General features: G+C 49.7%; 1 protein-coding gene across 2 annotated transcripts in view; it reads right to left on the bottom strand.

Annotated features, from left to right (window-relative positions):
• Kcnh1 (potassium voltage-gated channel subfamily H member 1) overlaps nt 1-18,618 on the bottom strand; it is a 294,537-nt gene that overhangs the window by 6,230 nt on the left and 269,689 nt on the right. The gene's annotated exons all lie outside the window — the stretch shown is intronic.

The raw sequence follows: 18,618 nt of genomic DNA, 5'->3' as shown, positions 1-18,618 counted from the left end.
GCCATGTCACAGTGGCAGTTAGACTCCATGATATGTTCTGACCCTGCGGAAAGCACCCGGGGCAGGATGTCCTCTTTGAGTGCTGACTGGAGGTACAGAAGAACAGCTTCTCCAATTTCCTCACCTGGAGCACCTGGAGCCTGTGCAGGAAACCCCAGACCATCCATGAATCTGTTCTAGGATGTGTCACAGACCCCCCCAGGTCTTGGTGAAGCCCTTGCCCATGTGCTCCAGAAGGGTGTCTTACTCACAGGGCTTGATGTCTTCACTCAAGCAGAAGTCTGCTCGTCAGACTGTGCAATAGCACTCATTTCTACCATCCCGTTCCTTCAACCACCCAGGTGCACATGAGATATAACTTGCCCCGCATCCTCCATTCTGGTCCAGCATTCTCTGGTAACAGCACTCAGCAGGTTCTCACATATGACCCACAAGAAGGGTGTACCTTACTCAACATGGAGAACCCTAATAACTCAGATCGCTTGAGCCTAGTCTTCACCCAGCAATCAGTGTCGCTGACTGCTGCCTCTGCCCCAACTTCTTGGTCAAAGCACCTGTCACCAGATGGCTTCACACCAAGGTCAATGGCAGGTAAGTGTTACTTGCATGGGTCCCCATTTGTGGATTTCTGGTGCTCACTGGACAGCATGTCTTTCATTTATTCCCAAACTTGTCCTTGACTTCACCAGCTGAAGGGCTACTTTGTCCCTTTTTTGGCACCATGTCCCTCCCGTGGCCCTGCCTCATGAGTTGCCTAGGTCTGTGGGTACAAATCAGGGGACTCAGAAAAATCCTATCCACTTCGAGAGAGTCAAAGACACCCAGGTCCAGACATCAGAGAGCAGAGGGACGGCAACAGGAGAGCGACTGCTATGCTCCCCCTGGTGCCTTACACAGATTTTCATCAAGTTTCCAAATCTGCCATAGCTGAGGCCCAGAGCAAGCTCCCGCAGAAAGACTGCCTCGTCCTACTGAGCTCAGTCCTCTTGCCTTGTAGTTCTGACATCTTTTGTGTCCACCCAGCGCCTCTGCCCTTATTCTCAATCTTGTGCCCATGTTTCGTGGAAGGGAGCAGAGAGAGGTGGCTGGATAGAGAGGAAGCAGATGAGGCTGTGACGGCTGTTGGAGTTGACTGTGGTCCTCAGTGTCTACAGCACCTGACTCCTAACTCCATGGCCTTTGCCTGCTGTTTCTAGTCTTCCTGAACAAGATGCCAGTTGTTTGTATCTGTATCTACACCCACTGAAAACCGGAAGGGCTTAGAGCGGGACTCTGCGTGCCGTGTTACCTTTGACTTTTATCTTGACCTAAGAGAACAGTGTTAGTCTGCTTTGGCCATGATTAGCTCTTCGGAGTGCCTAGGATGCTCTCGATATTTGTGGGATAAAATGAATGAACACAGGTAATATTGGTCCATGAGCCAGAGGGAGAATGCCTCTGACCTGGAAAGATGACACTCCAGAGGTCGTGGTATCGTAACAGGAAAGGTTTGGCTCAGATCACACTGCTATTCTCTCTGTGTGGACAGTCAAGGGCAGTCCTTGGGGCTTCAGATGAGCTGTTCTAGGACTGGGGAGGGGAGTTCTGCTGATGTCAAGAAAGCATCACAAAACTCACCCAGGGGAGCCTGCACGTCAGTGCTCAGACAGGCTTTTCAGAGCTTAAAAGCATCCATGTAAGTGTGCGCAGGAAGGGTGTCTGTGGTGTGCTCTTCAATGGGCCCTGGCTCAGAATCCAGGACAGATCCTGACATCATCTGAAGGGATGGTCTGGATCAGCCCAACACTTCAGCCAGGGTTTCTCCTTGGGATCCCGGCCTTCAGGTCCATACTTCCTGTTTGGGAACCTCTGGCCTCATAGAGAGGTCTGAGCTGCCCATCTGCACTAAGAGGCAGGGGAACCAAAGCTCCCACAGCCCTTTGGGCAGCAGCACCCCTCCCCAGGGACAGGGCTAAGGGCTGATGTGGAGTTCAGGACCATTTTCTGATTTCAGCTGCTGGTTTGAAGTCATTAGCAGAAGCTGGGCCAGCAGAAGCCATGACCACGCATTTTGACGAGCATTTTAGATAGAGTGGGTAGGGCTGGCTGCGTGCAGCTGGTACCAATGAGGTCTGTGTCACCAGGCTCAGCACTCGCCTATCTGCCCAGAGACACTCACAGTTCCCCAAGGCAGGAGTGTGCCTCAGCAATGGGGCCGAGACCTCCAACCCTGTAACCCCAATACTTCCTGTGTCGATAAGGCTCCCGTTGAAGGCATGGCTACCCAGCCCTCACAGGGTCTCACGGGACTTCTACAATGTTATGCGGGGACACAGTCCCAATCCATGCTTTCTCGTAAGGCGTCTTGGAACCTGTATTTGGAGGAAAGCTCTATTCAAAATTCCTTTGATTGGGATTGATTTATTCTGTGCGTATGGGTGTTTTGCCTGCATGTATGCCCGTGTGCCATGTGCACGCAGTGACCATGGAGGTCAGAAGAGGTAGTGGGATGCCCTGGAGCTGGAGTTACAGATAATTATTAGCCACCACGTGCGTGCTGGAAACAGAGCCTGGGTCCTGTGGAAGAGCGGTTAGTGCTCTTATCTGCAGGGCCATATCTCTAGCCTTGTATTCAGAATATCCAATTCCGAATACAATCTAATTCCCCAAATCCCTCTTTCCAATGAGCAGCATTTCCCAGAATTCCTTCAGTCTATGAGGTGGGGCACCCTCTGTATTTCTGCAGTTTCCTGTCCCAGGCTACAAAGCTCTTCAGTACTGTTGAGCCTTGGCATCGAGGATGTAGGGGTCTTCCCTGCAGACACATTGTCTCATTGGTGGGTCTGCATTGATCCAAACTAAGAATCAGCCAATGGGGCTTGTATGATTCAATCCTAGCTCAACTCTCCTGGCCCCCAGCCAGGCTAGATAACTTCAGGTCCGTTCACTCCACCTGAGGCCCCTCCTATCACACATTCTACCCCAGCCCTTCAACTCATCTTTACCGAGATCTCCAAGATTGAACTTAGCAGTCCTCACTCCAACAGCCTTCCCTGACTCCCCTCCCACAACACCTGGAAACCCACTCTGATGGTGCCAATCAGCAGGCGACTACATGTCATTTCCGCAACTCATGGTGAGAAAACCCCTTCCTAGCTGGTCACTTTCTTCAGGCGGAAGCTATCTGAAGGCAGAAACTGTCATGTTTTCCTTCTCTATCACCGTGCACAGTGTCTACAGTGCCCAAGTTATGACTGTTCCTGTCTGTGAAGTCAATGCTCTACATAGGATGCTGTCCACATGGCCCCTAAAATCTGCTTCTGGTGTGCGTGATCCTGTGAGGAAAGAGGAGATGACAGGTAGGCTTATTCTGTGCACCACGTGTGGGCTCCGGAAGTGCAGTGTGCAAACTTCTGAAGGACTTCATTGTTGCCTCTCATTAATTCAGACCCAACTCAACTGACTCCATTGTCTCTGTCTGACTGGCTTTCAAATGCTTAATTGACTTCAGGGGGGACATCTAGAAGGAGGCCTATGATATATTTTACTTTTTGCAATGAGGATGGCTGTTATTGAATTTTCCTTTTGTATAAATTTAGATCCTCCTAGAGGAGATCATCCAGTTTCGTGAAAGGCCCTGCCTAGGAGTCCTGAGAAATGGAGTTCCTATGCTGAGCAAGCTGCCCTGAACCGGTCCCCTCTGCCGACTCCCTAGGTCCCGTCAACTCAGTGCCAAACTTGTTTCTGTGGGCTTCGTTATAAGAATTCACGAAGAGTTTTCATGGCCCGAGAAATCACTTTGGAAACTACTAGATAAAGATAACTTCAAGTTTCTCCTCTAGAATGCAGCTAGTGATTTTAACAATTTATCATATGTTTTTGTATAGTGCTTTATAGCTCAGCCCACATACTCAAGAGTATTATCTTACAGAACTAAGGTGTGGTGGTTTAAATGTGCCCCATGGACCCCGAATCTAAACACCTGGTCCTCATTTGGTGGTACTGTTTGGCAGAGGAGGGGGTTGTTGAAGGAAGTATATCGCTAGGGCAGGCTTTGAGAGCTTAAGTCTTTGCCCTACTTCTAGAATTCTCTCTGTCCTTCTTTCAGTAGAGGATGAGGCTGTCAGGTTCCGGCTGTCTTGTTTGTCACCATCTACCACACTTCTGTGCCATGATGGACTCTTACCTCTCTGAAACCCTAAGCCAGAACAGATGCTTCCTTCTTCAAGTTCCTTTTGCTTGTGATGTCTTATCACAGGAATGGAAAGACACCTACCATACAATGTTCCCTATGAGGCATGCATTGCAAGAATCACCGTTGCAATTTGACAATGGAGGAAGCTGAATTAGTGACCTGTGCGGGACCACACAGACAGTGAAAAGCAGGACTTCAGGGTATGGCCTGTGCTCTTTCCTTCCCACAAAACAAACGCAGAGACTGTGGCCACAGAGAGGTGCTGGGGACTTGCAGAGATCCATTATCACTTGCTGGAAAGACTCAGCTCTGGAGACTGGCTACCCCTCTGCTGGAAGTGATGGGATATGTGCGCATCCTCCTTGGGTCCAGCTAGGGTCCTTCCAGCTCATGGGAACATGGATTCTCTTGCCCGACAGGCTAGGGATGGGAGGCCCACGCTGAAGGCTGCACATTCCAAGTGTTACTAAAATGTTGGGAAACAGAAAATCCATAGGGCGGCCACTGTGTAACATTCATGCCTCTCTGCATCCCTCTGAGACTGCGCTGAGCAATGGCCTGAGCCCAGAAGGTTGCTAATATGTGGTTATTTGAGCTGAACCCATGGACACTCAGATCCTAAAGCTGCCAGGCTTTGTGAGCCGCTATTTTTAACTTCCTTTGAAAAAAAAGTCAACCTCTTGTGATTTGAGGTGAGACAGGACGATCGACCACCTGGCTCCCTCAGAGGACTGTCCACAGGGCTAGGGATGGACATGTAGGTAAAGTGCTTTTTCACATAAATATGAGGTTCCTGTTTCAGTCCCCGGCACCCACATCAAAAAGGTTGGGCATAATCGTGCCTGACTGCAAACCCACTGGTTGGAAGTAGAGACAGGAGGATCCCTGGGGCTCACCGTCAGTCTAGACAATCAGCAAGCTCTGGGTTCAGTGTAAGATCCTATTTAAAGGAAAATATAGTAAAATGACTCTAAGCATATGCACACACGTGTTAACCCCAATGTATGTACACACACATACACACCCCACATATACGAGAAGGATCTAGCTAGCCTCTCATAGCTCTGACTCCCACTCAAGGGACAGCAAAGACTGGGCCAAGGAAGGCAAGAGACCCCTCAAGGTCACTGTACACAAGGGTCCTAGCCACAAACAGAGGCAAAGCAGGTCTGGGAAGGCAGTGGGCCACGTGGAGCCTTGACACCATGAGAATAGAAGTTTCCGGGTGGGAGCAAGCTAGTCAGAAGGGCTCCAGCTGTGGAAGAGTAAAACCCCTGCATTTAAGGGCCTTCCATGTCAGGGGCTGTGTGCTTAGGTTTTGTTAACTTGACACAAGCTAGTGAGAGGGTCTTATAAGACTGGCCTGGGGCATGCATTTTTTTTTTCTTTTGGATCAGTGTTTAAATAAGAGGGCCCAGCCTACTGTGGGCAGAGCCACCCTTAGGTACGCAGCCCTGGGAAGTATAAGGAAGTCATGAGGAACAAGCCAGTAAGCAGCATTCCTCCATGGTTTCTCCTTCAGCTTCCGCCTCTGGGTTCCTGCCCTGCTTGAGTTGATGCCTTGACTTTCCTTGATGACGAACAGTGACAGGAAAGTATAAGCCAAAGAAACCCCTTCCTCTCGAAGATGCTTGTGGCCAGGGTTCTATCACAGTGACAGAAAGTGGACTAGAATGGGCTAAGGTATGAATCACAGGCAATGGGGACCAACCTAAAGAGAGCTATCCTATTCTATACTGAATTCTGACGCATGGCCCTGTCTGAAATGCTTGGAGAGAAGCAGAAAGAGTGTAGGCTTGGTGTAGCCCTAACTCTGCTCTAACTGGCCTCTTTGGGACTTGCCCTTGGTGGGTTAGCTGGGTGGTTTTCAGAGGTGGCTGAGCCTCAGAGGTCTCTGCAGACAGAATGTGCATGACAGCTGAGACCAGCCCATGCACCAAGCTCTCAGAAACAGCACCTGAGAGGCTAGGACTGATGTCGGCTGAGGTCACTGACATTCTGACATCCTGCTAGTGTGTGACAATGTCACAGCCCTTCCCAGGACCCCATGTGCCTTTCTGCCTCCACCTATGCTCCCAGAACTTCCTGCGTGCCACTGGGGATGTTTTTGGTGTGAGTGTGTGTGTTCCAATGAATGTAATGCCCTAGGCGCTGGTCCCTGAAGGATGACTGGACAAGCCGGCTAGTCCTTGTAATCATTTTTCAATAATTTTTCCTTAAACTTCAAAAAGTAGGCTTGCTCTCTGAAGTGGAGCACTGGGGGGCTCACCAGTACACAGTGAGGACTTCCTGTTGTGAGGCCCCTGAATGGCGGGCTCTTCCTACAAGGCATCCCTATGGAGCAGCTTCCTCATGCAAAGGGCTCCATCCCTGCAAGGGACTCTCCCACACAGGGCATCTTCCTGATGTAGGTGGCTCTTCCCAACACAGGGCAGCTCTGTTGCAGCCAAAAGCCCAGACTTCCTCTCCCAGGGCCAGGGCCAGCCTGGTGCGGATTTGGGCTATCACAGAGTCATCACAGGGGTACTTGGCCTCACCTCACATCCTAACAGGCCTGGGTGACATAGCTTTCTTCACGATATTCTTAGCCACCAGCCCTCCATCAATAACCCTGCCTGGTTTTATAGCTGAGCATAAAACATGAAGATTTATAAACCAGACCATCTAAGAAACTTAAAATTTGGAAAAACAAAGTATAGATAGCTGATAGGAAGGAAGATAGTTAGCTGGACTTTGTTCTTTAAAACCCCCTCAACTTATTACAGAATCAAATGCTATGTTTTGTTTTGTTTTTTCCTTCAACAGCCTCAGTAATATTTTACAGTCCAGAACTTTGGATGCCCTGCGCCTCGGGGAGCAGAGGAGGCACCGGAGAAGTGGAGGCAGAGCAGGTCAGCCAGTGCTCTTTGAGCACAGACTGCATTCTCAGGACCCAGTGTGGGAGGGGATAAGGCATGGCCTTGTCCTCCAGGGATGCCAGGATGCGAGAGCCAGATGATGAACTCACAGCCAAAGCTCTCAGCAGGCGGGAGGAAGGGAGACTCATGAAGCCAGCGTCAGCGATTGAGAGCGGCGTGAGCACATGCTCTAGGCAACATTCAGGGTGTGATCATGGCCCCCAAGTCTCAGTTTCCTCATCTGTCACGGTGGATAATGCAGTTTCTAGGGATATCACCAGGATGAAGTGGGGCAGTTGCTCAGTTAATGCATTAGCAACAAATTATTCTTTGTGGGGGTGACCCTGGAGATGACTCCAGAGGGTGAGTTAGTGTTTCTAACAGATAAAAGGTGGAGGATTTGGGTGAGGGCAACAACACATGTCAAGATCACAATGCCGTGTAAAGCAAAGGAGGGTTTCCGTGAGCACAGCCCCAGAGGTAGGGGTTGACTCTGGTGGACAACGCTGGTCAGAGAACTGTGTTAGGTGTGGACAGTGTGCTCGTCTGTCGCTCTAACAGTAGAGAGTGACTACTGTCCTCTCTGTTCAAATGACCAACCAGAGTCTAGAGAAGGTAAGGGCACGCCCAAGGGCATGACATGTACGGCAGTGTGAAAGCCAGGCAGCCAGAGTCTCTTCCTGGCCCATATCCTAGACTGTCTGCTCAGAGAATGCCAGGCGTTCTGGAGAAGGGAAAGGTTCTCTCAAGTCATATGGGCCGCCTCCTTTACAGAAGCCCTGTCCACCAATGTGAAAGTTAACTTTGTCACCTGAGGTCACTAGCGAGGCACACCTTTGAGAGTGTGAGGGTCCAGAGAGGGTTAACTAGTGGGGAAGATACATCCTGAGTGTGGGCAGGGCCATCCCATGGGCACCAGTACTGGGCTGGAAAAACAAGGAGGTGGGGGGAAGGGCCAGAATTTCCCTTTCTCTGATTCTGGATCTGCAGAGACGTGAGCAAGCAGTCTGATGCTTCTGATGCTACAACCACGAGCTGTCCCTGCCACCATGGCTTCCATTTCCAGCTAGGCTGTACCCTGAAATTGTGAGCCCTCCCTCTCCTGCTCTCCCTCCCTCCTTTCCTCCTTCCCTTCTTCCCTCCATTCCTTCCTTCCTTCCTCTCTCCCTCCTTCTCTTCTTCCCTCCCTCCCTCCTCTTTTCTTCCTATGTTTTGTCAAGCTCTCTATCACAGAAACATCCCTAGAGAATTCTGGAGTAGACCATGTAAGTCAGGGGTAGCACCAGCCTAGGCAGGGTGAGCAGCCACTGAGGTTCCCATTGCTGGCTACACGAGGCTGCCTGACCCTTTCACTAAACAGGATGGAGGAATGGCTGTCAGCAAGATCCTGACTTTGATTGATCAAGACAAGATGGACTCTGATATGCAAGCGCTAGCATTTGGTTGTTGGAATAGCTTCTCTCAAGCCACAGGTTATTGGTTACCCTGCCAACAACCGGCGACCTTAAAGCCCAATCCTGGGTAACAGGAGACCCAGGGGTCAGCCAGGAAAATTCTAGAGGCTAGCAATGTGTCCTCAGGGACCACTGGATCTCGGTAGATGGAGTGCTGACTGATCCCTCTAACCACCACACAGCTCAGCACTTTCTTCTGGCCTTATCCATGAATGACTTATTTATTGCCGCACTAGTCATGAGAGCCAAGATGTGGAATCGGCTCCAATGTGCATCAGCAGATGACCAGGTAAAGAAAATGTGGTTCGCAGATAGAGCAGGATTTTATTCAGCCATAAAGAAAAAGGAGATTATAACATCTGTAGGAAAAGGGATGGAACTGGAGAGATCAGCTATCAAGGGAAGCAAATCACGCTCAGAAAACACAAATATTACAAATAAACACAGAGTTCTACATCTAAATTTTTATATACACATATTGATGAAAAGAGAAAGGGCGATGCTGGAGAGAGAAGGGAGAGGGGAGTAAGAGAGCAATGGAGCACACACAACAGGAAAACAGGAGGCCTTTTTGGGCAGGGGTGGTGGAAGAAGGGACTGGCCAAGAGAAGGGGGAGGACTGGAGGGCAGTAGGGAGTAACCGAGAACAAAATGTAATGATACTTAGGATGATGTCACAATGCAACCTGACTGTCTGCATACCAGAGGGACATGGTTAATGAAGAGAGGATGCCTTGTCTGACCACTCAGTGACACCCCGAGGAGAGGGGTACCATCCCCATCACGGCTGCACGTGTGTACAGTGCAGTAACCTGGAAGGTGTGCTGACAGAGACAGACACACCAGATGCTCCGTCCAAGGCTAGGACTGAGGGAGAGGCTTCCCTCTGGTGCTCTGTGCTCTGCTGGTGTCTCCTTGGTTGATGGGTCAGCCCCAGACAGAGGAGAACCTTCCCTGTCAGTAACACACAGTCATGGGGTGTGCATGCAGGGGTGTGTTTGGGGATCACTGCTCGGCAAGGAGCCTCAGGCCTGGCACACGTCACCAGAAGTGACATTTGTCACTTGGAGGCTTTGTGTTCTCTAGTGCAATACTGGGTTATGGCTTCCAAAACACATGGACCTCGGGATATGACCACATTTGGAGTGTTTTTTCAGATATAAAGGAAGGATGTTGAAATTACCTAATTCTGTGTCAAAGTGGGCTTTAGACCCAAGGATGGATGTTCTTGCAAGGCACTCAGAGGGGAAGGCTGTGGGGCTGGAGGCAGACGCTGGCGTGAAGGCTGGATGACTACAAACAGAGCTATGGGAGGCTGGAAGTCGCTCTTCTCCCAGACGCCTCAAAGGGACCAGTGTTGATGTTGGACTTCTACTCTGTAACGCCTGGAGAAAGAACTGGTGCTTGTTGCTGTAAGTCACTCAGCGGTGGCATCTAGGTGGCCCCCACCAGAAACTATCACATGAGTTTCCTTTACCACTGTTCCTTGAGATCATCTTTTGGGTGGTTGGATCTGGGGTCCCCAGTTCAGTATTTACCCTCAAGCACTAAGAGCCAGCAGAGATGTTGGCAAGAGTCCAGTGCAGTGCCTGCCCCACCGTGTGCTGGCTGCAGACTGCAAGGGAGCTGCTTGGCTTTTCTAAGCTTTAGCTGTCTTATGCATGGAGTGCTTCCTTGTTGAAATAAGAGCGGCGGGCCGCTTCCCGCCACCCGGCTAGCTTTACCCAAAATAATTACATGAAAACTGTATTCTTTTAAACACTGCCTGGTCCATTAGTTATAACCTCTTATTGGCTAGCTCTTACATATTAATCTAACCCATTTCTCATATCCGTATTGCCACTTGAGTGTGGCTTACCAGGACGAGTCTAACGGGCATCCATCTCGGAGAGGAGAGTCATGGCGACTGCCTGACTCGGCTTCTTTCTCCCAGCATTCTGTTCTGTTTCCTCCACCTACCTAATTTTCTGTCCTATCAAAGCCAAGGCAGTTTCTTTATTAATTAACCAATGAAAGCAACACCTACATCACTTCCTCAACCGCCAACTCCTGATGCCACATCTGCCAGCCACAACCTCTGCCGTACTTTCCTCACCGTGACGGACTGTACCCTCAAAATGTAAGCCAAAACAAGCCTCTCTTTACTAAGTTACTTACACAAGGTATTTCGTCACAGCCGTGAGAAAAGAAACCAACACAGCATAATTCATTTTCCCATCAGAATTCTGAAGATATTGGCCCACTAAGTCTAACTACACCTGTCAGTGTTGGATTGAGAAGGGCGCACGCCGACTACAAAGCTCTGAGTGGAACACGTGTCTCTCCGGTAGGCGTTAGGAATTGTTTATTTACTTATTTGTCCCCACAGCCCCAGCATCTCAGCTGTGTACTTTGATCAGGATTTCTTTCATTCAGGCAGGCGCACGTTTGATGCTCCAGCAAGCTGAGGATTCTCCTTCTAGGGTTCTGAGGTATTAGTTTGTTGGATGGGTTTTCTCTCCTCTTTCTGCCTCATCTTTGAAGTTCTCTAGACTGAGATGTAGCCCTGATGTCTCCATTTATTCCTCCCCCTTCTGCCCTTGTCCTCCAATCTTATTTTTTAGTTACCCTTGGAAAGGTCCCTCCAACTTATCTCCCAGGCTTTGTATTGTTTTAAATTTTCTGCTACATATTATTTCCAGAAATATAAAGCTCTTGTTTTTGATCATTTCTTTTTCCTAATGAACTGTGTTGTTCCACAGACACATCTCTTATGTGTTCTTGTTTGATCTCTGTTCACACTCACCAAGGCCTGTGAGATGAAGATGAGGAGCCAGGGCTCTCTCACTGCATGCAGGACTCCAGGCCAGCATTCTTGGTTTTGGTGCTGAAATGTACGTCCCAGCCTCCACCATGGTTTGTGCTCTAAGACTATAGTTTTGGTGGGAGTTTTATTTATGAATTAATGGATGAGTTTTAAAATGTATATGGATGTGTGTGTGTCTGCATGAGCTTATAGGCACCACGTGTCTGCTGGTTTTCACAGAGGTCAGGAGTCAGTTCCCCCAGAATTAGAGATACAGATAGTTTTGAGCTTCATGATGTGGGTGCTGGGAACCTAACGCAAGTCCCCTCTCCAGCCCTGAGAGTTTTGCAGGAGAAAGCGAACATACATAATTCCCTTTTTAAGCTTACCCCCCGGGGGCTTTGTGTAGCTTCCTCTGCTTTGCTAAACCGTTATCACTTCTTACTTATTCTTCAGGAATTTGTTAAGAAGCTACTTTTTTCCCACTTCTAATTCTTCCCTCAAGAACTTGCATTAAACACAACAATAAAGAAGCCTAGTATCATTTCACTGAGTGTGCAAGGAAGCAACAATGGATGACCTGGGTCTACTTACCCGGGGTTCCACACGCTTTTATTATTTAATTGTTTAAAAGTCTGCTGGAGCCCCTTTAAACTAAGTATCCAGAAACCACAAAGTATAAATAAATATTTTATGTTAGTTAAAAGACAAACAACAAAATAAGAAAAAATATAATTGTTAAGACAAAAATTGCTTTCAGAGACTGATAAAGAAGAAAGTCAGACTGTTCTAGTTTTTAAATGGATTCAAAGGCAGAGTGAGGCCACAGAAAAGGCAATGGAATAGTGGCTTAGTAGGCAGGAAAAGTCCCAGTCCCACGCATAAGAAGTGTGTATTAGAACCTTTGCAAGGCACACACTGCTGAAGTGTAACAGCCTGCCTTGTGGATGAGGGAGCCAGGAAGCAAGCATCTCACGTGGCATTGCTGGCAATCTTTGAAACCTCCCTAAGACCCATTTCCTCATCTGTGTAGTGGGTAACTGTGTCTATCTCCTAGGATGACTCTAAGGATAAAAAGGAAAGGGACCCGTGAGTGCCAGAAACACGCTTGGCGCACACAGCCCAACACCCCCAGCAATGCCTTAGCCTGCATATGATCTCATTTAGGTTTTCTTCACGGGTCCTGCTACAGAGGTCATCGATGTCTCCTCCTCACTCTGCCCTATGCCGTGACATGCAGGGCACACCGTAAATGCCCACCATACCTGATTTTTAAGTGTAATAGCCTATGGATAGGATGCCCTTCCTTGTGCTTGAATCTAAGGTGTTTAGGTTATCATCTACATCTCCAAACCAGGGAGATTAGAGACGGACCAGACACCGTCCTTCCTCCAGACTCCCATCTCTGCTCCTTTGTTTTCCACCGTGGCCAGAGCCAGAAGGGGTCTCTACTTTCCACAGCACCCAGCTCAGGACCCTGGCCCCTCTGGTCCTCATGCTGATCTCCCACAGTCTATACCTTCAGCGGCCATGTCCTGACTTAATCAGCTAATGGTCAACTTCACATACAAGTACTCGAGTTTGTCTCATTAAATCCAATCCAGCCTCTCACTTCTTTCCAGACACGAAGAGCAGCTGGTCAAGACCCTTTCTCCCCACACATCTTGTAAGATAAGAACAGCAAGTGGTTCTGGAGCCTTCTCTCTGTGCCCCTGCAAACCCAGCTCCTCTTCTCCCCATTATCAGCCAGGGTGTGGGGTGTATGGAGAGTGGGGAGGGATGGGGCAGGTGGAGGCTGGGGAGGGATGGGGTGTATGGAGGCTGGGGAGGGGTGGGGCAGGTGGAGGCTGGGGTGGGGTGTATGGAGGCTGGGGAGGGGTGAGGTGGGTGGAGGCTGGGGAGGGATGGGGTGTATGGAGGCTGGGGAGGGGTGGGGCAGGTGGAGGCTGGGGTGGGGTGTATGGAGGCTGGGGAGGGGTGGGGCAGGTGGAGGCTGGGGAGGGGTGGGGCAGGTGGAGGCTGGGGAGGGCTGGGGCGGAGAGGGGTGGGGTGTATGGAGAGCGGAGTGGTGGAGCTGATGGAGAGTGGGGAGGGGTACAGCACAAGCAGAGGTGGACTGTGCAGAAGGCCATCAGCGTGTCTTGTCTTTGGGATAGAAGAAAAGCGCCTACCCTGCAGCCTCTCATAATGTCAGGTGAACCTGTTCTGGCAAACAGGCTTCCCCTCAGCAGCCACCCGCACCCGAGTGTGTCAAGGTATCAGGTTGATATGTGACCCAAGATCATGGTAATACGTGTCATATAGACAATAGACAGCAACCCTTTGAGGGCATCCTTTTCACACAGACTCCACCCACAGCCACCACCATCCCATCTGGGTCCTGTACCTGCTTCCTTCAGCCCAGGCTGCTCTTGTTCTCAGCCCCTCCCACAGATCTGACCCTCCCTCTTGTTGCAGAAGCTTAAGGACTGCCCTTCCTCCATGAAACCTCCCTTGATCGCCCCAGCCAGAGGCACACAACCCTTTCCAAACAGCATCTGCCTCGAATTGTCTCTGACTTGAGTACTGGAGCTCTTCTCTGTCAGCTCCCCGGGTCAGACAGTGACGTACGTAAGAAAGCTCTGAGACTGGTTTCTTCATAAAGGACTGATTCATATCTCTATCCCCCACAGGACTGAGCTAATACCTGGTACTCCATAACTACTCAATAACAGTATTCAGAATGAAAGAACACACGTTGTACTCAGACGTACGTAACATGCCCATGAGGAAGTGGGAAGGCCTTTGACCTTTGTCTTCCTTGCTTCACTTCCACCTGTAGCTACGGGATGAACATCCATTGATCTACTTCATAGCAAGTTGCTTGGCGACACAGCAAATGTGTCCAAGGAGAGGGTAGGAGGCCACAGAAGAAGAGTGGCAGGGACCTGTCTAGGTGCTTCCTTCTCAGGACCTGAAAAACCAGGTACCAACTCCAAGGGCTGCACCCTCGGAGGGACAAGTCTCTTGGAGGGAGGCTGAGACCAAGAGAAGAGACTCCTGTCCTTCCTGAGCTAGCCTTGTATGGACAGGAAGGGGGCTTTTGGTTCCTGTGTACACGATGCTGAAGTTTCTTGGTACCCTGCAACATCCAGAGCTCCAGAATTCGGTGCTCTCTCTCACACACACATGAGTGTACACACACACACACGAGTGCATCGCACTCTTCCTCTGTCCCCCCTCACACACACACAAGTGCACACGCACACTCTTTCTCTCCCTCTCTTCCTCTGTCCCCCTCACATACACACTTGTATGTGTGCACACACACAAACATTTGAGGACCTATGAGACTTTCTTCTTTGTTCATAGAAACTGGCTGCCCAGGAATCCTGACGCCCACTGTGACAGAGCATTTCCCTTCCAAGCCTGGATGTTCAGTGAAACAGTGGACATCACCTACTTACATAGTGACCACCATTAACCATTCTCCTATGTATGGCTCCTGTAAACGGCCTCTTTAAGCTTCTGATTGCCCAGCTTGGACATAGCTCCTTTCCTTGCACAGGTTGTTCTCCAAGGGGAATAATCACACTGGCTTTGCCCATCTGGCTCCCCTCTCCCACCAAGGCCCAAAGCCCAATGTTCAAGGCCACAGGCTGACGTATGACATCTTTTAGACCAGGCTGGGGCTTAACTGGTATTGTTGAAACATTCACACTCCCAAACTCCAAATATAAAGTTTCTGTTGGGGAACTGTGACATCTTGACTGCTGGTCAGTCTTCCATTAGCACAATGGTCATTTCAGGACAGGGTTGGGAGGCATTTGTATTAGCAGCCCACGATCATGGCTGGCATAGTTCCATGGGCAGTGAGGACACACTGTTGCCTCCCTTTCTTATCCCCAGGACAAAGGGAGTCACAAATGACTGAAAGTACACACAGCACTAATTAAAATGTATCTTTTATGCTGTTTTTCTCTGTAGCTTTGGAGCCTGTCCTGAACTATCTCCTGAAGACTAGGCTGGCCTCAAACTCACAGAGATCCGCCTCCCGAGTGCTGGGATTAAAGGCGTGCACCACCACTGCCCAGCAAAATATGCCTATATTGATGTACTAAAAAGGTAGTCTGTTTTCAAAGAGTGGGATGTTCTGAAGTCAAAAGTTCCTTTTCCTCAGAACCAAGAAGCAAATCCATTTCCTGGGACCTGCAGAGGCTCACACTTTCTCCTGAGAATCCTCAGGAGGATTCTCACAGCTGAGATGTGCCTACTGATACCTTCCTTTTTCATGAGGAGCATCTGGGGAAGGGCCTGGTATGCTCTAGGGAGTCCAGGGGCATACCAGGGAAGCTGTGAGGATGGAGCTCGTTGGGATGAGGAACCGCACCGTGGACTGCGCTCAAGTCCTCTAGTGATGACCTGCAGCCCCGTGCTCTTGGGGCAGGCGCACAATCTCCCTGAACCTCAGGTTTACAGCTTCCAGGATGGAGTGTGAAGTCTGCGCCTCAATAACTTATGAACAATGAATATCACCAGGTAAATGGGAGGGTTTACAGTGAACTCTGGCCCAGGATAGATGCTTCTTAGTGTCTTCTTTTAGGATTTTTTTTGGTGTGGCTTTTTGCTTATTTTTCAGGTTTTTGCCTTGTACTGTGGTTAGGGGTTTCATGCTGTAATTTTAGTCAAGTTGTTTTACAGAAAAACTTGGGGTTAGTGCTAGGGTTGCTGAATAAGCTGTTGAGGGCTAAACAACAACAGCACAGTCAACAGGTTTTTCTCTCACCAGGTAGGCATCTACAGCTTATGAGAGCTAGACATTGGGCTCCTCAGAGACCCAGGGAGGACACTCACTGAGGGTCCATACACCCTCCTGCACACAGTGGTCACATCTGTCACTTTAAAAATCTTTCACTGCACATGTATCCCAGGCCTTTCAGTACACACACTGCCTCTGAAGGCAGCTGGCTTGAGGGTTCAGCGAAGAAGACTAGAAACATGTCCCTGTCACCTGATCTGTGGCAGAGCTGTCTTCCCCTGGCGGGCTGATGGTGTCATGGACTGTCCTGGGGTGTGCACTGTCTCCTTGGACAGGCTGTTCTGGTGTTTGAAAATCAGACCAACTGACAGTGATGCCTGAGTAGCCCATGCAGACCTGTGTATAGTCGAAGGAGGTGGGCAAGCAGGAAAGCCTGCAGAAGAACCCCCAGGTCAGGTGAGGGGGCCGGTGACACAACGGACCCATGGGAACTCAGGGATGATTCTGGAAACCTATTCTCCTGGCCTCCCATTAGAGGCAAGGACTGACAGTCACGTGGCCATTTCTGAAAGAACCAACCGGCTGTCTGTACCAAGTGAGCGTCCTGCCCTGAGGGAGGAAGCCCAACTCGCTGATGCTTTGAGCCTCAGTCTACATAGTAAGATATAAACAATATTCAATATTCGCTCTGGTTTGAATCTGAAATGCTCCGAAAGGCAGCACTGTTCTGGGGAGGCTGTGGAACGGTTGGCAGAAGTAAGTCATTAAAGTCAGACTTTTAAAAGTTATACCCCTTGGCTTCAGGCCCGCTCTCTCTTTCCCATCTGCCATGGTGTGAACCGCCTTCTCCACAGCCTCCTCCCAATCTGCCTTGGTGTGAACGGTCTTCTCCACACACTCCTCCTGATCTACCATAGTGTGAACAGTCATCTCCATACTTTGCTCCCAATCTGCCATGGTGTGTTCAGCCTTCTCCACACTCTCCTCCCAATCTGCCATGGTGTGAACAGCCTTCTATACACCTCCTGATCTACCATAGTGTGAACAGTCGTCTCCATACTTTGCTCCCAATCTGCCATGGTGTGTTCAGCCTTCTCCACACTCTCCTCCCAATCTGCCATGGTGTGAACAGCCTTCTCCACAGCCTCCGACTACAATGAGCTGCCACTCAATGCCTTCCCAGCAACGATGAGCTGGAAACCCTTGGACGTTATGATCAAAAATCCTTTCCTCCCTCAAGTGCTGCAGATATAGTGTGAGCAACCAGTCTGGTTCTAATATTAGTGGGGCCAGTTTGGCTTGATTCAACTTTGTATTCTAATCTTTCTCGTTAGAAATGTATTTATTCTTTTTTATATTATACCAAACCTGCAAATGGCATTGTATACTTTGCACTTTGGGCACAACTAAGTTAAGCGTGCAATTGGTTGGCGCCAACCCTGTGAGTAAACCCAGGACCGGGAATGGCGGAGAGGTGGCAAAGGGGCCACGGGATGGGATTAGCAATGACTCGAGAGTGTGCAGGGCAACGACTTAGACGTCCCAGAGGAAGCAAAGCCACATTTAGGGCTCCTAGTGTGGGGTAGATGACAATTCCCAGGATAAGACCCCAACCGAGATCCACCAAACACCCCTGAAAACTGCTGACAACTGCCCTATTTTTGTCAGGTAAATTAAAGCGCACTCAAATCTCAGCCGCTCAGTTGCATTGACCACTCCCCAAGGGCACATTAGTCATGCAGATCCAGAGGCTTCTTACAGAACTTCGGCACAGCTGGTTCTGTTGGACAGAGCCAGCAGGCTGCGATGAGGTCCCCACTTTCATGGGATGAAGTCTTGGGTATCTATACCTGAGGACTTAGCATGCAAAACAAATTGAAATTCTGGCAAGATGATGCAACTTCCTGTCTAACTGAAGATGTGGAACAAGCCAGAGTTTCTTTACATGTGGTAAAGAATCTGTCGCCTCACAAGGTGGTGGGCGGGCCCAGTGAGACAGGGCAGGGTCAGCAGCCCACATGATCCCTCCCTTCCTCTGGGCCTATGAATGCTTGTATCTGCATGTCCTTCCTCGCTTCTCTCCCTTTTCTTCAGTGTGGAACAGCCAGGGTTTTCCCTTCCTGCCTCGGGAACCCTCCACAGCAGATAGACTGCCCTGGTCAAGCTGGACGTGAGGAACGGCAAAGAGCAAACTGCTGGGTGGGTACCACTGATGGGACACTGCGCTACACAAGCAGAGAGAGCACGGGGCATTCTAGGAGATTAGTCTGTCATTCCGATATTAAGAGACCAGGAAGAAACACAGGTATGAGAAGTGCAGGGTAGGGAGGAGGGGCAGGGATTCTTTGTATGCTTGTGACCCAAGACAGAAAAAGAGGAAAGAAGTAACCCACGAAGGCAGCAGAGTGGAACTCAGGAGAAGTGGAATCTGAGTGACAGGTGACCTGGTTCCAGCTTGTCAACAAAATCCTAGTCTTAGAGCAAGGCTATCACAATGGTTAGTGATGTCAACCTGACAGCACCCAGAATCACCTGAGAGACAGGGATGTCTGTAGGAGGTTATCTTCACT

The sequence above is a fragment of the Chionomys nivalis genome, chromosome 5 (genome assembly GCF_950005125.1).
Source record: "Chionomys nivalis chromosome 5, mChiNiv1.1, whole genome shotgun sequence".
NCBI classification, from domain to species: domain Eukaryota; kingdom Metazoa; phylum Chordata; class Mammalia; order Rodentia; family Cricetidae; genus Chionomys; species Chionomys nivalis.
This window is presented reverse-complemented; position numbering and strand designations above follow the sequence as displayed.